Source organism: Musca autumnalis, unplaced genomic scaffold, assembly GCF_047663935.1.
Source record: "Musca autumnalis isolate F117 unplaced genomic scaffold, ASM4766393v1 scaffold_4, whole genome shotgun sequence".
Classification (NCBI taxonomy): domain Eukaryota; kingdom Metazoa; phylum Arthropoda; class Insecta; order Diptera; family Muscidae; genus Musca; species Musca autumnalis.
The window spans coordinates 215,482,492-215,510,300 of NW_027411977.1; the positions used below are offsets into that span (position 1 = coordinate 215,482,492).

At 35.0% G+C, this 27,809-nt stretch overlaps 1 protein-coding gene across 13 annotated transcripts in view; it reads right to left on the bottom strand.

Moving 5' to 3' along the window:
* jim (zinc finger protein jim) overlaps nucleotides 1–27,809 on the bottom strand; it is a 153,761-nt gene that overhangs the window by 22,701 nt on the left and 103,251 nt on the right. For 5 of the 13 annotated variants that reach the window (XM_073986412.1, XM_073986409.1, XM_073986407.1 and 2 more), the window contains exons 1-2: nucleotides 13,314–13,409; nucleotides 7,023–7,140 (exon numbers count right to left, since the gene is read on the bottom strand). The gene's annotated coding sequence lies outside the window, so the exon portion shown is untranslated. Of the gene's footprint in view, nucleotides 1–7,022; nucleotides 7,141–7,318; nucleotides 7,556–12,418; nucleotides 12,755–13,148; nucleotides 13,181–13,313; nucleotides 13,424–27,809 lie in introns of those variants that run through there. The other 8 variants (XM_073986410.1, XM_073986408.1, XM_073986402.1 and 5 more) reach the window with 5 other exon arrangements.

The window sequence follows — 27,809 nt, forward strand, 5'->3', positions numbered from 1 at the left end:
CTACGGAATACCTCAAGTAGTCTTCTGATGTCTTTAGAAGACCACAAGATACCTCAAGAGGCCTTCTGATGATCGTAGAAGACCACAAAAGACCATCTGATGTTCGTAGAAGACCTCTGGAGGTGTTCTGTTGTCGATAGAAGACCTTAGGAGGCCTTCTGTTGGCTACAGAACACCTCAAGAAGCCTTTAGTTGTCCATAGAAGACCTCAAGCGGCCTTATGTTGTCCATTGAAGACATAAAGAAGCCTTCTGTTGTCCATAGAAGACCTCAAGAGGCCTTAGGTTGTCCAAAGAAGACCTCAAGACTTCTGTTGTCCATTTAAGACCTCAAAAGGCCTTCTGTTGTCTATGGAAGACTTCTAGGGACATTTTATTGTCCATAGAAGACTTTAAGTGGCCCTCTGTTGTCTATGTCAAAAATAAAAAGGCCTAGTGTAGTCTACGGAACACCTCAAGTGGTCTCCTGCTGTCTATGGAATACCTCAAATGGTCCTCTGATGTCTATAGAAGACTGCAAAGGACCTCATGAGGCCTTCATAGAAGACCACAAAATACCATCTGATTTTCGTAGAAGTCCTCTGGAGGTCTTCTGTTGTCCATAGAAGACCTCTGGAGGTCTTCTGTTGTCCATAGAATACCTCAAGGGGTCTTATGTTGTCCACAGAAGACGTCATGAGGCCTTATGTTGTCCATAGAAGAATACAAAAGGCCTTCTGTTATCAATAGCAGAACTCAAGAGGCATTCTGTTGTCTACAGAAGGCCACAAGAGATTTCAAAGGGCATTCTGATGTTCGTAGAGGATCACAAGAGGCCTTCTGGTTTTCGTAGAAGACCTCAAGAGCTCTTATGTTGTCTAAAGAAAGGCTTCAAGGAAATTTTTTGTTCATAGAAAACTTAAAGAGGCTTTCCGTTGTCCATGGAAGACCTCAAGAGGGTTTTTGTTGTCCATAGAAGATCTCAAAAGGCCTTCTCTTGTCCATAGAAGTCCGCAAGAGACCTGCTATTGTGAAAAGAAGACCTCAAGGGTCTTCTGTTCTAAAGAAGAACTTATGGGGCCTTCTGTTGTTTAAAGAATAACTCAAGAGGCCGTCAGTTGTTCATAGAAATCCTCAAGAGACCTGCTATTGTCAATAGAAGACCTCAAGGGGCTTCTGTTGTCTATAGAAGTCTTCAAGGGACTTTTTTGTCCATAGAAGTCAGCAAGAGGCTTGCTATTGCCAAAAGAAGACCTCAAGGGGCTTCTGTTGTCTAAAGAAGAACTTAAGGGGCCTTATGTTCTCTACAGAATAACTCAAGAGGCCGTCAGTTGGCCGTAGAAGTCCTCAAGAGGCCTGCTATTGTCAATAGAAGACCTCAAGGGGCTTCTGTTGTCTAAAGAAGAACTTAAGAGGCCTTCTGTTGTTTAAAGAATAACTCAAGAGGCCTTCCGTTGTCCATGGAATTCCTCAAGGGACCTTTTTTGTCCATAGAAGACTTCAAGAGGCCTTCTGTTGTCTACGGAGTATCTCAAGGGGTCTTCTGTTGTCTATAGAAGATTTTAAGATGCCTTCTGTTGTCAATAGAACAACTCCAGTGAACTTCTGTTGTATATAGAAGACCTCAGGAAGCCTTATGTTGCCCATAGAAGACCACAAGAGACCAATAGAAGACTACAAGAGGCCCGTTATTCATAGAAGAACTCATGAGGTCTTCTGTTGTCTATTGAACACCTCGAGAGGCTCTTTGTTGCCCATTGAATACCTCAAGAGGCCTTCTGTTGCTCAGAGAAGACCGCAAGATGCCTTCTGCCGTCTGTAAAAAACTTCAAGAGGCCTCTGTTGTCTACAGAAGACCACAAGAGAACTCAAGAGGCCTTATGATGTCCATAGAAGATTTCAAGAGGCCTTCTGTTGCCTACAAAACACCTCAAGAAGCCTTTAGTTGTCCATTGAAGGCCTCAAGAAGTCTTTTGTTGTCCATAGAAGACCTAATGAAGCCTTCTGTTGTTCATAGAATACCTCAAGAGGCCTTATGTTGTCCATAGAATACCTCAAGGGGCCTTATGTTGTCCACAGAAGACGTCATGAGGCCTTCTGTTGTCTACAGAAGGCCACAAGAGATCTTAAAGGTCCTTCTGATGTTCGTAGAGGATCACAAAAGGCCTTCTGATGTTCGTAGAAGACCTCAGGAGGTCTAATGTTGTCTATAGAAGCCTGCAAGGCACTTTTTTGTCCACAGAAGACTTCAAGAGACTTTCCGTTGTCCATGGAAGACCTCAAGGGACCTTTTGTCCATAGAAGAGCTCAAAAGGCCTTCCCCTCAAGAGGTCTTATGTTGTCTATAGAAGTCTTCAAGGGACTGTTTTGTCTATAGAAGACTTCAAGAGGCCTTCTCTTGTCCTTAGAAGTCCGCAAGAGACCTGCTATTGTCAATAGAAGACCTCAAGGGGCTTCTGTTGTCTAAAGAAAAACTTAAGAGGCCTTCTGTTGTCTAAAGAATAACTCAAGAGGCCTTCCGTTGTCCATGGAATTTCTCAAGGGGCCTTTTGTTGTCCATAGAAGACTTCAAGAGGCTTTTTGTTGTCTACAGAAGGCCACAAGATATCTCCAAGAGCCTTCTGATGTGCGTAGAGGATCACAGGAGGCCTTCTGATGTTCGTAGAAGACTTCAAGAGGTCTTATGTTGTCTGTAGAAGTCTTTAAGGGACTTTTTGTCCATAGAAGACTTTAAGAGGCCTTCCGTTGTCCATGGAAGACCTCAAGGACCTTTTGTTGTCCATATAAGAGATCAAAAGGCCTTTTGTTGTCCATTCAAAACCTCAAGAGGTCTTATGTTGTCTATAGAAGTCTTCAAGGGACTGTTTTGTCTATAAAAGACTTCAAGGGGCTTTCTCTTGTCTATAGAAGTCCGCAAAGGACCTGCTATTGTCAATAGAAGACCTCAAGGGGCTTCTGTTGTCTAAGGAATAACTCAAGTGGCCCTCCGTTGTCCATGGAATTCCTCAGGGGACCTTTTGTTGACCATAGAAGACTTCAAGAGGCCTTCTGTTGTCCACAGAAGACCTTAAAAAGGCTTCTGTTTTCTACGGAATACCTCAAGTGGTCTTCAGTTGCCTATAGAAGACTTTAAGAGGCCTTTTCCTGTTAATAGAAGAACTCAAGAGGCCTTCTGTTGTCTATAAAAGACCTCAGGAGGCCTGATGTTGTCCGCAGAAGACCACAAGAGACCAATATAAGACTACTAAAGGCCCGTTATTCATAGAACAACTCATGAAACCTTCTGTTGCCTATTGAACACCTCGGGAGGCTCTCTTTTGTCCATTCCAAATCTCAGGAAGCCTTCTGTTGTCCATAAAAGACTGCAAGAGCCCTCTATTTCCATAGAAGACAACAAGATCTTTCTTTTGTCCATATAATACCGCAAAAGGCCTTCTCTATTGTCCATAAAAGACCCCAAGAGGCATTATGTTGTAAATAGAAGAACGTAAAAGCCTTGTGTTGCCTAGAGGGAATCGTAAGGAGGCCTTCTGTTGTCTATAGAGACATTCTATTGAATTTAGAAGATATCAAGAGGCCTTGCGTTGTCTACGGAGTACCTATGTGGTGTTATGTTGTCTAGAGAGTACCACAAAAGACTTTTAGAGGTCTTCCGATGTTTATTTTCAAAGGGCATTAACGTCATTCAGCGACTCTTAAAACACTTCATCAACATATATGAGGGATTTAAAAGTCCTGATAACTCTGTCACGACCCCTTCATTTTTCACAAAAGTCTCAAGGAGCTTTAACTTCTCTAACAACCCTTTAAGGGCTTTATCAGCTTCTTAGATATTTTCAAGGAGCACACAGATGTTTTTGGGTTCCTTAGTGGTCCTTATGGGTTGTCATTGACTTTCTTAGGGTCATTGCAGTTCCTACTCGTCAACTTATTTATCCAAGGAGAGAGAGAGAGAGAAAGAGGTGAAGATTATCGAAGACATTTTGGATGTTTCTAATCCGATTCGCCTTCTTAGAGGCATTAAGAGGTAAACATAAGCCTTTCAGTGAACCTTGGTCATCAATATCGCCAAAATCGGGTATTTTTTTAAGATCCTCACCATAGACGCCATGGATGCGTATGATTACTGTCAGTAGTTATACGCCACCATTCAATTCTAAGAATTGACAAATCGAGCTTTCTAGTAAGAAGGCAAATATAGCCTGAAGTTAAGTTATATTAACTTATTGGCTTATCATATCGTGTTGCAGATCATTCACTTTACAAATCTTAAGTCTAATTTGGTACCTTAAGTTGTTTTAGAGATCTATTTGAAGTTGTCATGAATTTCTCAAAGCCCAGCGAAGGTTCAAATCGACATCTTTATAACACCAAATAGAATTACAAGTCATTAATGGAATTTCTGCGACTTTCAAAACTCTTTATCGACATAACTGATTGATTTAACGGAACTTTAAATTCTCTACCAACCCTAAAAGGGTTTTACTAATTACCCATATATTTTCATGGAGCACAAATATATAATTTGGGGCCTTAAAATTCGTCATTGACTTTCTTATGGTCATTGCAGTTCCTACTCATCAAGTTATATATCCAAAGAGAGAGAGAGAGAAGTGGATGTTATCATAAACATTTTGGAGGATTTAAACCTATTCGGAGGTATTCATAAACCTTTCAGTGACCCTTAATCATCAATATCGCCAATATCGCGAATTTGTATAAGATCCTCGCCATAGACGCCATTGATGCGTATGATAACTGTCAGTAATTATACGCCTCCATTCTATTCTAAGAATTGAAAAATCGAACACTCCAAATAGGGCCTGAAGTGAAGTTGAATATCGTCACCTGAAATGCCCAAAGACGTAACCCTCAATGTAACCCTTTGAAGGTTACGTCTTTCGGCATTTCAGGTGACGATATACTTCCCACCAGAAATATTAAAAAGTCCTAATTTGTTGATAGGCGTATGAGTTCGATAATTAAATATTATAATCCACATTTTGAAAAAAGCTATTTTTTAAAAAAATATTTTTTTAACCCATGTTTTCGCAAATATTTTTATAATGATCCAAGTTTTCAAAAAAATCCACGTTAAAAAAATAAAAAAAACACGCTTGAAAACATAAATTAAAAAATCCACGATTAAAAAAAATTGAAAAATCCATGTTTGAAATTTTTTTTAAACCACGTTAAAAAAGACACTTTTTTAAAAAATCCACTCTTAAACAAAAAAAAAAAAAACGTTTTTATAAAAAAACCTTGATTAAAAAAACCTTTTTTTTATAAACTCCACGTCTACTGTAGAGTAGATGGCCCTTGGGGTCGTCTACGGTAGATTAGATGGCCCTTGGGGTCATCTACGGTATTTATTTTTTTACACAATCCACGTCTTTAAAAATATTCCACTGTCTAATGTAGAGAAGATGGCCCTTGGGATCGTCTAATATAGATGAGATGGCCTTTGGGGTCGTCTACTTCACATTATATGGTCCTGGGGTTGTCTACTGTAGAGTAGATGACTTTTGGGCTCGTCTACTGTAGAGTAGATGGCCCTTGTGTTCGTCTACGGTAGAGTAGATGGCCCTTGGGGTCGTCTACTGTAGAGTAGATTGCCCTTGGGGTCGTCTACTGTAGAGTAGATGGCCCTTGGGGTCGTCTACTGTAGAGTAGATGGCCCTTGGGGTCGTCTACTGTAGAGTAGATGGCCCTTGGGGTCGTCAACTGTAGAGTAGATGGCCCTTGGGGTCGTCTACTGTAGAGTAGATGACCCTTGGGGTCGTCTACTGTAGAGTAGATGGCCCTTGGGGTCGTCTACTGTAGAGTAGATGGCCCTTGGGGTCGTCTACTGTAGAGTAGATGGCCCTTGGGGTCGTCTACTGTAGAGTAGATGGCCCTTGGGGTCGTCTACTGTAGAGTAGATGGCCCTTGGGGTCGTCTACTGTAGAGTAGATGGCCCTTGGGGTCGTCTACTGTGGAGTATATGGCCCTTGGGGTTCGTCTACTGTAGAGTAGATGTCCCTTGGGCTCGTCTACTGTAGAACAGATGGCCCTTGGGCTCGTCTACTGTAGATTAGATGGCCCTTGGGGTCGTCTACTGTACAGTAGATGTCCCTTGGGCTCGTCTACTGTAGAACAGATGGCCCTTGGGCTCGTCTACTGTAGATTAGATGGCCCTTGGGGTCGTCTACTGTACAGTAGATGGCCTTTGGGGTCGTCTACTGTAGAGTAGATGTCCCTTGGGGTCGTCTACTGTAGAGTAGATGGCCCTTGGGGTCGTCTACTGTAGAGTAGATGGCCCTTGGGGTCGTCTACTGTAGAGTAGATGGTCCTTGGGGTCGTCTACTGTAGAGTAGATGGCCCTTGGGGTCGTCTACTGTAGAGTAGATGGCCCTTGGGGTCGTCTACTGTAGAGTAGATGTCCCTTGGGGTCGTCTACTGTAGAGTAGATGGCCCTTGGGGTCGTCTACTGTAGAGTAGATGTCCCTTGGGGTCGTCTACTGTAGAGTAGATGGCCCTTGGGGTCGTCTACTGTAGAGTAGATGGCCCTTGGGGTCGTCTACTGTAGAGTAGATGGCCCTTGGGGTTCGTCTACTTTAGAGTAGACCGCCCTTGGGGTCGTCTACTGTAGAGTAGATGTCCCTTGGGGTTCGTCTACTGTAGAGTAGATGGCCCTTGGGGTCGTCTACTGTAGAGTGGATGGCCCTTGGGGTTCGTCTACTGTAGAGTAGATGGCCCTTGGGGTCGTCTACTGTAGAGTAGATGGCCCTTGGGGTCGTCTACTGTAGAGTAGATGGCCCTTGGGGTCGTCTACTGTAGAGTAGATGGCCCTTGGGGTCGTCTACTGTAGAGTAGATGGCCCTTGGGGTTGTCTACTGTAGAGTAGATGGCCCTTGGGGTTGTCTACTGTAGAGTCGATGACCCTTAGGGTCGTCTACTGTAGAGTATGTGGCTCTAGGGGTAGTCTAGTTCTTCAATAAAAATACGTTTGTTGGTCTTTCGGCCCATAAGAAGTTTGTATTGGTTAGCTACTTTTGAACTCACCTCTTTCCAAAATTATCCTGCTGTTGATGGTTTGGTTATCCAAAAGTTTCTTTTTTGTTAATTTGCAGGCCAAAGTTTGATAATTTCTGCAGTTGTTTTTGTTGTTATTTCAATTTTGCTGTTAAAAAAAGAAGAAAAACAAAACATGAGAATTTAAACCGGAACAATAATAACCACCAAAATGGTTTATTTATAAAAGTAAAACAAAAACAGAAATAATAAATATTTGAAGGTAACATAAATTATCACGATACAAGTGGGTTTTCTTAAATAAAGAAGATAATAAAAATACCAACACAATACAAGATGACAAAAAACGCGCCAAAATAATCGTAAGCAAATGAGAGCACACAACCCCTCCTCCACCGCACAATGAAAACATTCCATTCATATTTTCAAATCAATGAATATTCAATTTTAAAATCATCATTCTTTTATTAATTAACTGTTAATGGCATTTCTTCCTTTATATAGAATTCAGATGTGAATACATCTGAAGGCTGATTGACGATGGGCTATTTGGGGCTGACCACCTTCGCGTTACAGAATTTTGTTTTTGTAAACAACAACAAAAAAATGCAGATTGATATTTATTTGGGAGGGCGCATTCTGTTGCATAATTGACGTTGTTGTTATTTTTAATTTAATTTTTTTTTTATTTTCTTGTTGTTACCAAAAATAGCATTTGTAAACAACCAACCATTCACAGCAATTATTCGTTTGTGTTTGTCATTATCATCATCGCCCTCATCACCATCATCGGCAATACAAATGATGATAATTCACATGCACTGTTGTTTTTGTTTTATTATTATTGTTGTTGTTATCTTTTATATTTTTAGTACCAAAAGGTGTATAAATATAATGTGAAAAGTAAGACGAAGAACAACAACAACAAAGGTAAATGAATACCAATAACTGTTAAATAAATGGAAAATGAAGACAGTTTAATTAAAAAAAAAATATTCTTTAAAAAATACACGTTGTTTAATTAAAAAAAAATATTCTTTAAAAAAACCACGTTGTTTAATTAAAAAAAATATATTCTTTAAAACACCACGTTGGTTAATTTAAAAAAATATTCTTTAAAAAATCCACGTCTGTTGGTTGTTGAAAAAAATATTCTTTAAAAAATCCACGTCTGTTGGTTGTTGAAAAAAATATTCTTTAAAAAATCCACGTCTGTTGGTTGTTGAAAAAAATATTCTTTAAAAAATCCACGTCTGTTGGTTGTTGAAAAAAATATTCTTTAAAAAATCCACGTCTGTTGGTTGTTGAAAAAATATTCTTTAAAAAATCCACGTCTGTTGGTTGTTGAAAAAAATATTCTTTAAAAAATCCACGTCTGTTGGTTGTTGAAAAAAATATTCTTTAAAAAATCCACGTCTGTTGGTTGTTGAAAAAAATATTCTTTAAAAAATCCACGTCTGTTGGTTGTTGAAAAAAATATTCTTTAAAAAATCCACGTCTGTTGGTTGTTGAAAAAAATATTCTTTAAAAAATCCACGTCTGTTGGTTGTTGAAAAAAATATTCTTTAAAAAATCCACGTCTGTTGGTTGTTGAAAAAAATATTCTTTAAAAAATCCACGTCTGTTGGTTGTTGAAAAAAATATTCTTTAAAAAATCCACGTCTGTTGATTGTTGAAAAAAATATTCTTTAAAAAATCCACGTTTGTTGGTTGTTGAAAAAAATATTCTTTAAAAAATCCACGTCTGTTGGTTGTTGAAAAAAATATTCTTTAAAAAATCCACGTCTGTTGATTGTTGAAAAAAATATTCTTTAAAAAATCCACGTTTGTTGGTTGTTGAAAAAAATATTCTTTAAAAAATCCACGTCTGTTGGTTGTTGAAAAAAATATTCTTTAAAAAATCCACGTCTGTTGGTTGTTGAAAAAAATATTCTTTAAAAAATCCACGTCTGTTGGTTGTTGAAAAAAATATTCTTTAAAAAATCCAGGTCTGTTGGTTGTTGAAAAAATATTCTTTAAACAATCCACGTCTGTTGGTTGTTGAAAAAAATATTCTTTAAAAAATCCACGTCTGTTGGTTGTTGAAAAAAATGTTCTTTAAAAAATCCACGTCTGTTGGTTGTTGAAAAAAATATTCTTTAAAAAATCCACGTCTGTTGGTTGTTGAAAAAAATATTCTTTAAAAAATCCACGTCTGTTGGTTGTTGAAAAAAATATTCTTTAAAAAATCCACGTCTGTTGGTTGTTGAAAAAAATATTCTTTAAAAAATACACGTCTGTTAGTTGTTGAAAAAAATATTCTATAAAAAATCCACGTCTGTTGGTTGTTGAAAAAAATATTCTTTAAAAAATCCACGTTTGTTGGTTGCAGAAAAAAATATTCTTTAAAAAATCCACGTCTGTTGGTTGTAGAAAAAAAAATTCTTTAAAAAATCCACGTCTGTTGGTTGTTGAAAAAAAATTCTTTAAAAAATCCACGTCTGTTGGTTGTAGAAAAAAAAATTCTTTAAAAAATCCACGTCTGTTGGTTGTTGAAAAAAAATTCTTTAAAAAATCCACGTGTGTTGGTTGTTGAAAAAAATATTCTTTAAAAAATCCACGTCTGTTGGTTGTTGAAAAAAATATTCTTTAAAAAATCCACGTCTGTTGGTTGTTGAAAAAAATATTCTTTAAAAAATCCTCGACTGTTGGTTGTTGAAAAAAATATTCTTTAAAAAATCCACGTTGGTTAATTTAAAAAATATTCTTTAAAAAATCCACGTTGGTTAATTTAAAAAATATTTTTTAAAAATCCACGTTGGTTAATTAAAAAAAATATTCTTTAAAAAAGGGTGCCACCGTGGTGCAATGGTATGCACACCCGCCTTGCACGCTGAAGGTCGTGGGTTCGATTCCCCGGCCAAGCAACATCAAACAATTTTCAACGGTGGCAAAATACCCCTCAGTAATGTTGGCGACATTTTCTGAGTATTTGAGCCATGTAAAACTTCTCTACAAGTGGTGTCTTAAGACACGCCGTTCGGACTCGGCGATAAACTGTAGGTCCCATATCATTGAGCTAATATGAATCGGGGTGCACTCATTGATATGAGAGAAGTCTCCCTTGTCCCATCTGGGATGTTTGTGGAACAATTATATATTATATATTCTTTAAAAAATCCACGTTGGTTAATTTAAAAAATATTCTTTAAAAAATCCAAGTTGGTTAATTTAAAAAATATTTTTTAAAAATCCACGTTGTTTAATTTAAAAAAAATATTCTTTAAAAAATCCACGTTGTTTAATTTAAAAAAAATATTCTTTAAAAAATCCACGTTGTTTAATTTAAAAAATATTCTTTAAAAAATCCACGTTGATTAATTTAAAAAAAATATACTTTAAAAAATCCACGTTGTTTGATTTAAAAAATATTCTTTAAAAAATCCACGTTGTTTATTTTAAAAAATATTCTTTAAAAAATCCACGTTGTTTAATTTAAAAAATATTCTTTAAAAAATCCACGTTGTTTAATTTAAAAAAAATATTCTTTAAAAAATCCACGTTGTTTAATTTAAAAAAAAATATTCTTTAAAAAATCCACGTTGTTTAATTTAAAAAAATATTCTTTAAAAAATCCACGTTGGTTAATTTAAAAAAATATTCTTTAAAAAATCCACGTTGGTTAATTTAAGAAAAATATTCTTTAAAAAATCCACGTTGTTTAATTTAAAAAAATATTCTTTAAAAAATCCACGTTGGTTAATTTAAGAAAAATATTCTTTAAAAAATCCACGTTGTTTAATTTAAAAAAATATTCTTTAAAAAATCCACGTTGTTTAATTTAAAAAAATATTCTTTAAAAAATCCACGTTGTTTAATTTAAAAAAATATTCTTTAAAAAATCCACGTTGTTTAATTTAAAAAAATATTCTTTAAAAAATCCACGTTGTTTAATTTAAAAAAATATTCTTTAAAAAATCCACGTTGTTTAATTTAAAAAAAATATTCTTTAAAAAATCCACGTTGTTTAATTTAAAAAAATATTCTTTAAAAAATCCACGTTGTTTAATTTAAAAAAATATTCTTTAAAAAATCCACGTTGTTTAATTTAAAAAAATATTCTTTAAAAAATCCACGTTGTTTAATTTAAAAAAATATTCTTTAAAAAATCCACGTTGTTTAATTTAAAAAAAAATATTCTTTAAAAAATCCACGTTGTTTAATTTAAAAAAATATTCTTTAAAAAATCCACGTTGTTTAATTTAAAAAAATATTCTTTAAAAAATCCACGTTGTTTAATTTAAAAAAATATTCTTTAAAAAATCCACGTTGTTTAATTTAAAAAAATATTCTTTAAAAAATCCACTTTGTTTAATTTAAAAAAAATATTCTTTAAAAAATCCACGTTGTTTAATTTAAAAAAAAATATTCTTTAAAAAATCCACGTTGTTTAATTTAAAAAAATATTCTTTAAAAAATCAACGTTGTTTAATTTAAAAAAATATTCTTTAAAAAATCCACGTTGATTAATTTAAAAAAAAAATCTTTAAAAAATCCACGTTGTTTAATTTAAAAAAAATATTCTTTAAAAAATCCATGTTGTTTAATTAAAAAAAAAAAATATTCTTTAAAAAATCCATGTTGTTTAATTTAAAAAAATATTCTTTAAAAAATCCACGTTGTTTAATTTAAAAAAAAATATTCTTTAAAAAATGCATGTTGGCTAATTAAAAAAAAAAATATTAAAAAATTCACGTTGGTTAATTTAAAAAAAAAAATTCTTTAAAAAATCCACGGTGGTTAATTTAAAACAAAAGTATTCTTTAAAAAATCCACGTTGGTTAATAAAAAAATATTCTTTAAAAAATTCACGTTGTTTGTTGGAAAAATATTCTTTACAAAATCCCCTTTTGTTAATGAAAACATATTTTTTCAAAAAACCCCGAATATATATTAAAAAATATTTTTTCAAAAATCCACGTTCATTAATGAAAGAATATTCTTTTAAAAATCTCCGTTTATTAATGAAAATATTCTTTAAAAATCCTTATTTATTGGTGAACAAATATTTGAGATAATTTTTTTGAGATCATTTTTAATTCCAATAGTTTTTTTAATTTCCAAATTTGTTAAAATTTTTTCTATTTTTCGTTTTCTCATAGTCTAACTCTAAGTGACGCGCCATCTCTTCAGACGTGAGATGTGACATGCATGACATGCCAGCCATGCAGGCAGGCAGTCAGTCACTCGGTACATGATGTTGGGGCTTGTTTCAGCTTGTTTCATTCACAGGCGAAAAAACAACAACACACATGGAACCCAAAAAAGGTGAGAGATAAGGGTCGGCGGGTTGTCTTGATTCTATGTTTTTTTACTTCGTATCTTTGTTACGTTTGCCATTTATTTTTTCGGCAAAAAAAAAAAAATACACAAAATTTTGTACACACTTCAATTTTTTACACATTCATCGAATCTATTCTATGTGGCTGTTTGTCGGTTTGTTTGTTGTGTTGTGTGTGCGTTTATTGGAGCTGCTGGCTGGCTGGCAATACTGTTGATATATTTATGTATTGAATATTTTTATTTATACCGGCAAAAGTCCACCAACAACAAAATGCTAAACATTTTTGAAAAAAAGAATTGCGAAGTCAACAACGAAAAATTTCTACGTATTATTGTTGTTGGTGTATTGCAATTTTTTGTTGTTCTTTTTCGTTCGTTTCGGTTTGTATTCGGCACGATACGCGGCGGCGGCGGCATGGCGTGTGTCTGCTGGTTGAATCGAGTAGATATAGATTTTTTTTCTTTTTTAATTTAGCAAAATATGGTATAGTCCCAAGCGCTATACGTACGTAGTACAAAGTATATACGAGTGTGTTGGTATATTGTATATTTTTACTATATTTTTTTGTTTGTATAACGATTTGTTTTGATTACGATATCGCGTAGTCAACGTTTGCAATTTTTCTTTTTTTATTAATTTATTTTTCTTTTCACATTTTTCGCATGCATTCTGCATTTTTTCCTTTATGAAATCATGTAATAAAACATCCAACAAACAGTAGCTCCATTCTATAAAATCTACACACGAATATTCTCCCGTATATCTATTTTTTTCTCAATATAACAACTATCACCCAACAACAAAGGCAAACAAACACTTAGCCAGTCACTCACTGAGTTACAAAAACGACCAACAACATCACCGCCTAAAAACCAAACAAAGTAAACAAAAATATCGCAGCGAAAAAAGATGTACAAAAATAAAATCATCATTCAAAATACAAAACAAAAAAAAAAAAAAACAAAAACCAACAAAAAAGAAGAATTATGTCTAACTACCGCACGAGTTAATATCGTAGAACATACGTCGTTGTTGTTCGTACGCCAAAAACTAAAAAAAGTGTATCTCAATCTAAAAAGTTCACAACAAACACTAAACTACATCAACTAAATTTGCAGAGGCACATACAACCATCCATCCATCCACACAGAGATATACAGAGAGCGGGAGCCACATATACACAGAACAACAACAACGACGACAACAACGAAAGAAATTCGTACACAATTTCGTGTATGCAGGCCCCAATAATTCGGTTTTTGTTGCTGTTTAGCTTCGTTGGCTCCCCCCTGTAAACAACACACAAACCCACGAAACCCCAACGAAGAGTGTCAGAGATACAGTAATCGGGCTGGCTCTCTAATTTGTTGTGACTTGTTTTTTTTTTAATGTGGGGAATGTGGAGAGAACAAGCCCAAGCAAGTTGTGGTAGTACAATGTACGTATGATTAATGGACAAGTGCATGCATGCTGTCTAATACTCCCTCTAAATTGGAGAAAATGGACTAGAGAAACAAGAGCAAATTGAGTTTATTATTGTTTTGAATTTAAAATTCTATGTAATAACAGAAAAATTCTCCATAGAAGAAAAATTATGTCGTTGTTAAGAGCATAAACAAGATAGACAGTGATGTCAACAAAGGGTTTAAATGGGGCAATTAGAACGAAAAACGCGGATTTATATTATACAATTTTTATTAGTTATTTTTTATTTTATTTATATTTTTTTTAACCAACGTGGATTTTTTAAAGTATATTTTTTTTATTAAACACGTTAAATTTTTTAAGGAATATTTTTTCATCAAACAAAGGTGATTTTTAAAGAATATTTTTCATCAAACAGCGGGGATTCTTTAAAGAGTATTTTTTATCAAACAACTGGGATTTTTTTAAGCATATTTTTTTTTTAAATAAACGTGGATTTTTAAAGAACATTTTTTTATTAATAAACGTGTTTTTTTTTTAAAAATATTTTTTCATCAAACAACGGGGATTTTTAAAGAATATTTTTTCATCAAACAAAGGTGATTATTTAAAGAATATTTTCACAAAAAACAACGAGGATTTTTTAAGAATGTTTTTAAATTAACCAACGTGGATTTTTTTAAGAATGTTTTTAAATTAACCAACGTGGATTTTTTTAAGAATGTTTTTTAATTAATCAACGAGGATTTTTTAAAGAATATTTTTAATTATCAACGTGGACTGTTTAAAGAATATTTTTTTTTATTTAATCAATGTGGATTTTTTAAAGAATATTTTTTAATCAACCACCGTGGATTATTAAAAGAATATTTTTTTAATTAACCAAAGTGGATTTTTTAATGAATATTTTTTTTAATTAACCAACGTGGATTTTTTAAATATTTTTTTAATTAACCAACGTGGATTTTTTAAGGATTTTTTTTTTTAATTGACCAACGTGGATTTTTTAAGGATTTTTTTTTTAATTGACCAACGTGGATTTTTTAAAGATTTGTTTAATTAACCAACGTGGATTTTTTAAAGCTTTTTTTAATTAATTAACGTGGATTTTTTAAAGAATATTTTTTTAAATAAATAACGTGGATTTTTTAAAGAATATTTTTTTAAATTAAACAACGTGGATTTTTTAGAGAATATTTTTTTATATTAAACAACGTGGATTTTTAAAGAATATTTTTTTTAAATTAAACAACGTGGATTTTTTAAAGAATATTTTTTTATATTAAACAACGTGGATTTTTAAAGAATATTTTTTTATATTAAACAACGTGGATTTTTAAAGAATATTTTTTTAAATTAAACAACGTGGATTTTTTAAAGAATATTTTTTTAAATTAAACAACGTGGATTTTTTAATGAATATTTTTTTAATTAACCAACGTGGATTTTTTATAGAATATTTTTTTAAATTAAACAACGTGGATTTTTTAAAGAATATTTTTTAAATTAAACAACGTGGATTTTTTAAAGAATATTTTTTTAAATTAAACAACGTGGATTTTTTAAAGAATATTTTTTTAAATTAAACAACGTGGATTTTTTAAAGAATATTTTTTTAAATTAAACAACGTGGATTTTTTAAAGAATATTTTTTTAAATTAAACAGCGTGGATTTTTTAAAGAATATTTTTTTAAATTAAACAACGTGGATTTTTTAAAGAATATTTTTTTAAATTAAACAACGTGGATTTTTTAAATTAAACAACGTGGATTTTTTAAAGAAATTTTTTTTTTTAAATTAAACAACGTGGATTTTTTAAAGAATATTTTTGTAAATTAACCAACGTGGATTTTTAAAGAATATTTTTTTAAATTAAACAACGTGGATTTTTTAAAGAATATTTTTTTAAATTAAACAACGTGGATTTTTTAAAGAATTTCTTTTAAATTAACCAACGTGGATTTTTTAAAGAATATTTTTTTAAATTAACCAACGTGGATTTTTTAAAGAATTTTTTTTTTTTAAATTAACCAACGTGGATTTTTTAAAGAATATTTTTTTAAATTAAACAACGTGGATTTTTTAAAGAATTATTTAAATTAAACAACGTGGATTTTTTAAAGAATTTTTTAAATTAAACAACGTGGATTTTTTAAAGAATTTTTTTAATTAACCAACGTGGATTTTTTAAAGAATATTTTTTTAAATTAAACAACGTGGATTTTTTAAAGAATTTTTTTAATTAACCAACGTGGATTTTTTAAAAAATATATTTTTAATTAAACAACGTGGATTTTTTAAAGAATTTTTTTAATTAACCAACGTGGATTTTTTAAAAAATATATTTTTAATTAACCAACGTGGATTTTTTAGGAATATTTTTTAATTATCCGACGTGGATTTTTTAAGGATTTTTTTTAATTAACCGACTTGGATTTTTTAAGATTTTTTTTTAATTAACCGACGTGGATTTTTTAAGAATATTTTTTATTTAACCGACGTGGATTTTTAAAGAATATTTTTTTAAATTAACCAACGTGGATTTTTTAAAGAATATTTTTTTAAATTAACCATCGTGGATTTTTAAGAATATTTTTTTTAACCGACGTTTATTTGAAAAAAAATATTTTTTTCACCAACTGACGTGGATTTTGAAAAAAAAAATGGTCATCAATCGACGAGAATTTTGAAACAAAAAACTTTTTCATCAACCAAAGTTAATTTTTTAAAGAATATTTTTTATTAACCTACGGGGATTTTTGTGAAGGAAATGGTGCTTCTATAGACCCTCGGGGGAGCCTGTAACCCCTAGAGGACGCGTCCCCAGGTGGCGGATAGGGGAATGCTTCCCAGATATGGGTGGTAAGAGGGAAATCAAATACCTCTCGCGGACCAACAGGTAGCGGTGTCTGTTTCCACAGTGGGCGGCTGCAAACAGCGTCTGTACTCTAAGAAGAGCGGCTGAAACGAGGACGGAAAACTTACAACCCATCAGAAGATAAGGGGAAATCACTGATGTATTATCCCTTGAAAACCATATTACAATGAATGCAGAAACAAACATATGGCCCTCAATCTCCGGTAACTCGAGGGTGCTAAGAATCCCCGGAGGTAAAACTAAAAAGACGCTTAACATTGGTACTTGGAATGTTAGAAGCCTTTATGAGTCAGGCAAATTAAGCAACACAATATCCGAAATGGAAAGACTGAATATAGATATCCTAGGTGTTTGCGAAACCTGGTGGCCGAATGTTTCGGAATTCGTATCCCATGGTGCCAAAATCTTCTTCTCTGGAAATTCGAACAAGACTCATAGGAATGGTGTTGGGATTATCATTAGAGGGGACATTTCCAAAAGCGAGGTAGGATTTTTTTCAAAGTCAGATAGGACCATGATGATCAAAATAAAAGCAAGGCCGCTCAACATCAATATAATTCAAGTATATGCTCCCACATCAGACAGAAGCAATGAAGAAGTAGAAATGTTTTATGAGGAAATAGAAAGTCTTGTTAAACTTACAAAACCCCATGATATAAATATCATCCAAGGTGATTTTAATGCAAAAGTAGGGAGAGGTGAAGTAACTGGTGTTACTGGATTGGGCGAAAAAAATGAAAGAGGCGAACGACTCATTCAATTCTGTCAAGAATTCAAGATGAAGATAGCAAATACACTTTTCACTCTACCGCCAAGAAAGCTCTACACTTGGAAATCTCCACAAGACAGAATTGGCTACATCATTAGAAACCAAATAGACTTCATTCTTATCAACAGGCGACACTGCTCATCAATAAGGAAGGCCACAACATATCCGAGTGCTGATGTACCATCTGATCATAACCTTTTAATGGCAAAGATACGCATAAAACTAAAAACTCATACTAAAAAGGCACAAAGTAAAAAACTTGACTTAGGAAAACTTCAAAACCAAACACTAAAATCGGATGTATGTACAAGAATAAATACAGAGCTGAATAATGTCGACAGCGAAGATATAGAAAATATATGGAATAATGTAAAGAATACTATAAACTCAATAGCCAGAAACACCCTAGGCAATTTTACAAAACCAAAGACCAAAAATTGGATGACTCAAGAAATCCTGCAGCTAATGGATGAAAGAAGAGCATTTAAAAATAAAGATTACGAAAAGTACTGGGAACTAAATAGAGAAATTCAAAGGGAGATACGTAACGCAAAAAATAATCAACTAAATACTCAATGTCAGGAAATTGAAAGACTTATGAGCCTACATGACGATTTCAACCTGCATAAGAAATTGAAAGAAGCACCTGGACAATATAGGAATACAAATCCATCTATCCTTTTCAATAACAACAATGAACCGGTCTTTGAAATTGCAGAAAAGAAACATATCTGGAAAGAATATATCCAAACACTATTTAAGGATGATAACAGATCAAGCTACGTTAACAATGCACCGGATTATATGACAGGAAACAGCATCACAAATAATGAAGTAGAATCAGCAATAAAATCCCTTCGAGATGGAAAAGCTACAGGGCCTGATGAAATTCCAGTTGAATTATTAAAAATGCTAAATAACAGCAACATTGAGCTACTGACAAAACTGTTTAACTACATCTACGATACTGGTATATACCCACAGGATTGGCTAAAATCCACCTTCATAACAATACCAAAAAAACCCCATGCCAAAAAATGCAATGACTATCGTCTCATTAGTTTAATGAGTCACGCTCTTAAAATTTTTCTTAAAATTATCCAGAAGAGAATATATGAGAAATGTGAAAAGGAAATGGGAGAAACTCAATTTGGTTTTAAGGAAGGAAAGGGAACCCGTGAGGCTTTATTCTGCATACAAATACTCGTTCAAAAATGTAGAAATGTCCACAAAGACGTATTTTTATGCTTTATAGATTTCGAAAAAGCATTCGACACTGTGCAGCATGATAAGCTCATGGAAATTCTCACAGCAATTGGAATCGATGAGAAAGAGATAAGGTGTATTAAAAGCTTGTACTGGCACCAGACTGCCCAAGTCAACATAAATGGAGATTTAACTGAAGATGTAGCAATATCTAAAGGAGTTCGACAAGGATGCATTTTATCCCCACTACTCTTCAATATTTACTCCCAAAAAATTTTTCACGATGCAGTAGATGGCATCCAAGAAGGTATATTGATAAACAACAATTACATAAATAATATCAGATATGCTGATGACACTACATTAATATCCGACAGCATATCAGGCCTACAAAATCTTGTTGATAGACTAACATCAAGTAGTGAGTTGTATGGTCTAAAAATAAACACCCTCAAAACAAAATTTATGATAATAAGTAAGAACAACGCTCACAACGAGTTGATTTTAAAAATACAAAATTTCCATATTGAGAGGGTACAAAGTTTCAAATATCTGGGAGTTTTGCTAAATGATCAATGGGACTACTCAAAAGAAATCAAATGTCGCATAGAAATGGCAAGATATGCATTTCATAAATATAAAAAAGTTCTAATAAGCCATGATATAAATGTTGCAACAAAATCTCGTTTAATAAAAGCGTATATATGGCCAGTCTTGTTATATTCAGTCGAAGTGTGGACGTTAAAAGCGGCAGATATCAAACGACTCGAAGCATTTGAGATGTGGGTGTACCGTCGAGCACTAAAAATACCATGGGTCCTGCATGTATCAAATACTGAAGTATTGCGAAGAATGAATACAACAAGAGAATTATTAAACAACATAAAGAAACGAAAAACGGCATATCTAGGGCACATTATGCGAAACCGTAAATACATCATTCTCCAGGAAATACTACAAGCAAACATAGAGGGAAGACGTACCAGAGGAAGAAAAGAGATGTCATGGATTCAAAATATCCAACAATGGACAGAATTCCAGAACGCCGAAAATTTAATAAGCATAGCGAGAAATAGATATATATTTTCCTATTTTGTTAATAATTTATAAAAACATAAACATGTAATTTTTTTGACAATTGTAATATGATCGCTAACATTCGAAAATCGAATAAGCAATAAAGAAGAAGAATAGACCCTTTCAGAAAGAAAGGGTGTTCTGTAGACCCTTTCGGAAAGAAAGGGTGTTTCTATGGACCCTTTCCGAAAGAAAGGGTATTTCTATGGACCCTTTCCGAAAGAAAGGGTGTTTCTATGGACCCTTTCCGAAAGATAGGGTGCTTCTTAGACCCTTTCCGGAAGAAAGGATACTCCTATAGACTCTTTCCGCATGAAATGATGCTTCTATAGATCCTTTCCGAAAGAAAGGGTGCTTCTATAACCTCTTACTGAAACAAAAGGGTGTTTCAATATACTCTTTCTGAAACAAAAGGTGCTCCTAAAGACCGTTTCTGAAACAAAGGGTGCTTCTATAGACCCTTTCCGAAACAAAGGGTGCTTCTATATACCCTTTCCGAAAAAAAGGGTGCTTCTATAGACCCTTTCCGAAACAAAGTGTGCTTCTACAGACCCTTTCTGTGACAAATGGTCTTTTATAGACACCTGTAGTGCGATTCTGTAACTTTTTTAATAACGAACCGACATCGGTAGTTAACGAAAATATTCGGTTGAGTTAACGAATGTGTTATTCTGTAACTTTATGTTAACGATTGTAGAAATCGTTAGCACATACCGACGAATATCGATGGAAAGACAAATTGTCAAATATTACATTTTAATATTTATTAATGTATTTTAATTTGAAAATATTGTTTGTTCGCAATTACGGAAGATAAAACGCGTAAAAGAGGAAAATATCGGCTTTTTTAATAAATGTGCCTACAATAAGTGTCCGCGAGTGTCCCAACAATGAATATCTCAAGGGTAACATCAACTTCTAAAAGTCAAGATTGTGTGTACATATGTATGTATGTATGTAAGTACATTTAGGAGGCAAATTCGTACATTTTATTAATTTGGTGGTTTTATTCCAAAAAATGAATAAACATATTACGCTCCCTCTAATGTATCCACTCCCTGTGCTTGAAGTGGACAGGAACAGTCTTTTAGAAATATGCAGAAGCTGCATTCTTATGTCTACCATTCATATGTTCAATGTATTACTGGCAAAAATATTTAATAAATGTATGTAATCAGGGTCATTGGTCAAAAGGTATTAAATTGTATTTTTACGAAGACATATTTTTGGGTTGGGTTGCAATGAAAAGTAGAATTAGTTTCGTCATATGATGATTGAGCTTTGAAATGATGTTCACAGAGGTGAATATGAAAAATTAGGAAATCCGACTTATATTTTTAGCAATTTGGTTGTTAGTGATGCTGAGTTTAAATCTATAAGATTACCACAGAACAAAGTAGGTTATAGGAATACTATACACGTTTAGAACTCAATACGGCATAAAAAACGAAAGCCTCCTAGAAAAATAGTTACAACGGCATTGGTATATGTCTTACATAGCAGTGCCACACTTGAGTTCTTTTGAAGCATTAGCTAATGTCTTTCCACATTAATAAGTAAAATAAAGGTAAGCGAAGCCTTCATATGTAGGTTACCATGGGCATTCTCTACCGTTGCTTCTTCACCAGCGTCGATATAATTGATGCTACATAAAGATCGTTCAAGGGAGAAATATGAGATAATCGAAAATGAACAACTTTCTCTTTGGTGATCTTTATGTAGCTTCAATAAAATCGGCACTGACGAAAGCACAACAGTGGCTAAGCTGCCCCATGTTATGAGGATTTTTCTCAATAAGGCGGAATTTACCATTTGTACCGTCCTTATTAACTTAACAGATTTCATAAAAAACGCCGTTGTTAAAAGAAATTAGCAAAATATTGCAGTAATGTACTGTCGTTAAGACTTAACAACTACTTTTTTTTGGTTGTTAACTTAACAATAATTTTCGGTAATTAACGACAAAATTTACCGACAAAAATTGTTAAAATTGGTATACAGAATAGCACTTACCGATAATTGTCGTTAAGTACCGACATTTGTCGTTAATTCTGTCGTTAAGGAGTTACAGAATCGCACTACTGATGTAGGAACAAGGTCCTCAAATCCATAGCCGGTAGCAATTGGGGTATGGACAAAGAAATCTTGTTGACCACAGAACGCCGACCTGAAAACTGCAACAGGGTGCCTCCTCATGTCAGCAGTGGACCATCTGTGGAGGACGCCAACAAAATAGCGTTCTCTCGTTGCAATTCTTATTCAGATGCTTACCGTGAGAGAAATCCTAATATACATATGGTGGATATGTCTACTTCTTCCCCAGGAATATCAGGAGAGATCTTTATGATCTAAGAGAGAGAGAGAGAGGTCCAACGTTGCAAGAGAGAACCCTTCCATCAGCAAGAATATCAAGCAGGTTTGGATAGCATTCACACAGATGCAATCGCAGATGCAGTATGGAGTAAATTCTCCATCCATGGCAGCTGAAGAATGTCAGTTTCCACGACAAAACAGAGTAATTTTGGTTGAACTACCTTCGGCATGGTGCAGCTGTCTAAAGGATCGATGGTACATTGTACTTTTTCAACTGTCATACCAAACGTACTCAACTATCTCCAGTAGCTCCAGTAAGTTGCAAACCATCGAAGCAGCTACATTCTTAGACCAGGTGATATAGGCGGAGCCAACAACACTAACGAGCAAACCAAAGAGGTCTTGAGGTTTTCTGTGAACAAAAGAAAACCTCTTGAGGACATCTGTGGGCAAAAGAAAAACTCTTGAGGTCCTCCATAGGCAGGAGAAGACCTCTAGTGGTTTTCTATGGGCAACAGAAGACATCTAGAGGTCTTCTATGGGCAACAGAAGACATGTTGAGGCTTTCCATGGTCAACAGAAGACTTCTTGTTGTCTTCTATGGACAACAGGAGACCTCTGTAATCTTCTATTGGCAACGGAAGAGCTCTTGTAGTCTTCTACGGGCAACAGAATACCACTCGAGGACTTCCATTGACAACGGAAGATCTCTTGAGGTCTTCTATGGTCAGCGGAAACTTCTTAAGTTCGTCTATGGGTAACAAAAACCTCTTGTAGTCTTCTATAGGCAACGGAAGATCTCTTTAGGCTTTCTATGGTCATCGGAAGATCTCTTTAGGCCTTCTAAGGTCATCGGAAGATCTCCTGAGTTCTTGTAGGTCAGCAGAAAACCTTTTGAGTTATTCTATTGGCAACTGAAGACATCTTGAAGTATTTTATGGACAACAGAAGATCTATTGAGGTTTTCTATGGTTAACGTCATCTGGTGGTCTTCTGGACAACAGAAGACCTCTTGTAGTTTTCTGTTTGCAAGAGAAGACCTCTTGTAGTTTTCCACGGGCAACGGAATACCTCTTAAATCTTCTATTGGCAACGGAAGATCTTTTGAGGTCTTCTATGGTCATAAGAAGATCTCTTGAGGTCTTCTATGGTTAGCAGAAAACCTCTTAAGTTCGTCTATGGGCAACAGAAGAACTCTTTTATTCTTCTATGGTCAGCGGAAGATTTCTTGAGGTCTTCTATGGTCGTCGGAAGATATCTTGAGTTCTTCTAGGTCAGCAGAAAACCTCTTGAGTTATTTCTATGGTTAACGGACGACATCTGGTGATCTTCTACGGACAACGGAAGACCATGACATTAAAATAATGTTGCCGATTTTAATGCCAAAAATGTAAAGGAGAATGACTATCTTTGTTTCAATATTCTTTAAATTCAGTCCCCATAATGAAACTTCTGATAACGGAATGAGATTGATTTTCTTGGCTGCGGCAAAAGAAACATGGTAATAAGTAGCACCAGATTTAAGCACTTCTACATTCTCACTATATCAGAAAACAAGAAAGCAAATTTATCAATTGTGATAGATGGGAGCCATTCACCGAGCGTTCTGGACGTGCAATAGGCCGGGGCGATTTGTATGGAAGGAAAACACCTTATTGGATCCTTCCCGTTTCTGTTTCCTGGAATTGTACTAATCAAAAAAGCCCCCTAGACCATATGTCTACGGTGAAAATCGAGCCTGAAGGAGCGTTCAAATGCTACTATTAACACTATTCGTTCCGATAACACAAAGCGCAGTGTCAAAGTAGTGCCCTTTCCATTAAAAGTTGCAAAATCCATGCATGGGTACCACAGGCTTCCATCAAGGAACCTATGGTATGAGTAGGAGCGTCGCTCTGCTACAAAATATATTCTGTGGCAATGGGTGGGTACCGCAACTCTTGGTCTGCCGATCCATTAAAAAATATTCTTTAAAAATCACAAAATTTTATGACAAAGTTGGCATCACTGAAATCTCCCCACCATCGGATTTATCTCGTTTGCTCTTCCCAACAACTACAAATGCATATGTTTATTTTGTACATTGGCGCTCTAAGTCTCCATTTCTCATCGGATTTCAAGAGAAAATACGCAAACAAATCTAATCTCGGGTTCTCATTATAAAAAAATTCTCCCTAAACAAATTCAACCTCCAAAAAAGGGAGAAGAAACAATTGATTCCCCCCTAATAAATGTTATACTCTCCCATTCTCTCTCAACCAAGTAACACCATTACTAACCCAACACAATTGCCTCCATTGAGCATCATCGAAATCTACTTTGAACTTGCAAATCTCTTTGTTACTTTGGTCGCCCTCAAAAACGAAACAGCAAAACGAATGCAACCGCGCTATTGTGTTGTTGTTGCTGCTCATCTTCTTCTTTTTCGTTTACCCCAAACATCTGTTAGAAACATTTCAAACAATCAAACAAAAAACCCCAGAGTATCTATTCATTTTCAACTGAATTGAATTGAACTGAACCAAGCAGCCGAGTTTAGTTCAGTTGCAGTTGTGGGTGCTGTTGTTGTAATAGCAGCTAATGTTATGCGGATATGAACGAAAAGCAACCAAAAAAATAGGAAGGTATTGCAGCAGGTATGACTGACAGACGATGTGTTTTTTTTGGTTTTTGGGTGGTGGGGAGTTATTCCGGCCCCCCTTTTTATGTATAGATACAAAACACAGTTTTTTTTGGTGGTCATTTACTGTAACCTTAAATATGGAGAGTGTTGTACAGCATACCACTCGCCGCCGCACGAGAGTGAGAAAGAGAGATTAGTGTGAATAAGTTGCAAAAAAAAAAAAAACAACAAAAAGAAGATGGCAAAAAATCTAAAGTACTTTTCGGTCGATAGACGAATAAATGATGATGGATGAATGTTTTAGGCAGGAAAAAAGAAGCAAGAAAAAAAACGAATAATAAATCTTCAACAGAAAAATTTAAGATTGAAAATTATTGGTGTTTTTAGAAGTAATTTAATTGCTTATAAATAGGAAGTTAAAAAATTATTTAAATTAATGCAAATCAATTAAATTTGGAGGACTTAATAAATGGAAAGCAGAATATTTTTTTTCTTTTTTTAATATTAAATAATTTAATATTAAAATAATAATAATAGATCCCACACACACTTCAGAAGGAACAAGGCAACAGAAGACCTCCTGAAGTCTTCCGTGGACCACAGAAGACATCTCTTGAAGACCCTTTGATGTCTTGAATGGGCAACAGAAGACCTTTTTAAGTGTACTATGGGCAACAGAAGACGTCTTGAGGTTTTCTATTAACCACCGAAGACCTCTTGAGGTCTTCTCTGGGCAACCGAAAACTTCTGGTAGTCTTTTATTGGCAACAGAAGACATCTTTAGATCTTCTATGGACAACAAAACTACAACAGAAGACCTCTTGATGTCTTCCTTGGGCAACATAAGACCTCTCAAAGTCTTCCATAGGCAACAGAAGACTTCTTGAAGTATTCAACGGGCAACAGAATACCTCTTAAGGTATTCTACGGGTAACAGAAAACCTCTTGAGGTCTTTTATGGGCCCTTTTACGTCTTCTATTGACAACAGAAAACCTCTTCAGTTCTTTTATGAGCAACAAAAGATCTCTTGAGGTTTTATCTGGGCAACAGGAGACCTCTTGAGGCTTTACACAGGCAACAGAAGACCTCTTAAAGTATTATAGTATGGGCAATAGAATATCTCCTGACGTCTTATATGGACAAGACCCTTTAATGTCCTCTTGAGGCATTCCATAGACAACAGAGGAGCTCCTGAGGCCTTCCATGGGCAACAGAAGGCCTCTTGAGATCTTCTATAGAAGACCCTTTGATGTCTCTTGAGTTCTTCTATAGGTAACAAACGACCGCTTGAGGCCTTCTATGGGCAACATAAAACCTCCTAAGGTCCTCTAAAGGCATTGTAAGACATTTTGAGGTCTTCTGTGGGCAACAGAAGACCTTTGGAGATCTTCTATGGACAACAGAAGATCTCTTGAAGTCTTCCATCGGCAACAGAAGACCTCCTGACGTCTTCCATGGGCAACTGAAGATATCTTGAGGTCTTCTATGGGCAACCGAAAACCTCTTCGGGTCTTCTTTGGATAAGAGAAGACCACTTGAGGACTTCTTTGGATAACAGAAGACCTCTAGAGTTGTTGCATGGGAGCAGAAGACCTCTTGAGGGCTTCCATAGGCAACAGAAAAGCTCTTGATGTGTTGCATGGACAGAAAAAGATATCTTGAGGTCTTCCATGGACAACATAAGACCTTTTGAGGTTTTCTACTGTACACGGAAGATCTCTTGATGTCTTTATGGCAACAGAAGACCCTTTGATGTCTTTGATTTTCAACAGAAGTTTTCTTGATGTCTTTCATGGACAAGAGAATGTTTCTTTTATTCGCAACGAAAGACCTCTTGATTTCTTCTACGGGCAACAGAAGATATCTTGAGGTCTTCTACGGGTAACCGAAAACCTCTTGGGGTCTTCTTTGGATAAGAGAAGACGTATTGAGGTCTTCTTTGGATAACAGAAGACCACTTGAGGACTTCTTTGGATAACAGAAGACCTCTTGAGGTGTTGCAGCAGAAGACCTCTTGAGGGCTTCCACAGGCAACAGCAAATCTCTTGATGTGCTGCATGGACAGAAACGGACGTCTTGAGGCCTTCCATGGGCAACAGAAGACCTCTTGAGGTTATCTACTGTACACGGAAGATCTCTTGATGTCTTTATGGCAACAGAAGACCTTTTGAGGTCTTCGATTGTCAAGATGTCTTTCATGGGCAACAGAATATTTCTCGAATTCTTTTGTTCGCAACGGAAGACCTCCTGATTTCTTCTAGGGTCATCAAAAGACACTTTGATGTCTTCTATGGGCAGCAGAAGACTTCTTGAGGCCTTTCAAGAAGACCTCTTGAGGCATTCCAAGAAGACCTCTTGAGACCTTCAATGGGCAACAGAAGATTTTTTGAGGTTATCTGTGGTTAACATAAGACCTCTTGGGATCTGCTATGGCCAACAGAAGACCTCTTGAGGTCTTCATGGACAGCATAAGACTTTTTGAGGTCATCTGTTTGTACTATACGACTTCTTGGGATTTCCTATGGGCAACAGAAGACCTCTTGAGGTTTTCTATGGGCAACGGACCACCTTTTGAGCAACACAATACCTCTTTCATGGGCGCAAAAGACCTCCTATAGTCTTCTACGGGCAACAGAATATCTCTTTGTGTCTTCTATGAGCAACAGAAGACCTCTTGAATTCTGCTATGGTCAACAGAAGACCTCTAGAGATCTTCCTGGGCAACAGAAGACCTCTTGAGATCATCAATGGATAGCCGAAGGCCTCTGGTGATCTTCTATGGGCAGCAAAATATCTTGTGATGGTTTTTATGGGCAACAACCTCTTTCATGGGCGCAAAAGACCTCCTATAGTCTTCTACGGGCAACAGAATATCTCTTTGTGTCTTCTATGAGCAACAGAAGACCTCTTGAATTCTTCTATGGGCAACAGAATATCTCTTGAGGTATTCACTGGGCAACTGAAAACCTCTTGAGGTCATCAATGGATAGTCGAAGGCCTCTGGTGATCTTCTATGGGCAGCAAAATATCTTGTGATGGTTTTTATGGGCAACAAAAGACCTTTTGTGGTCCTCTATGGGCAACGGAAGACATATTAAGTTCTATGGGCAACAGAAGCTCTTTTGAGGTCTTCCGTGGGCAATAGAAGACCTTTTCAGGTGTTCTATGGACAATAGAAGTCATCTTAAGGGCTCTTATGGA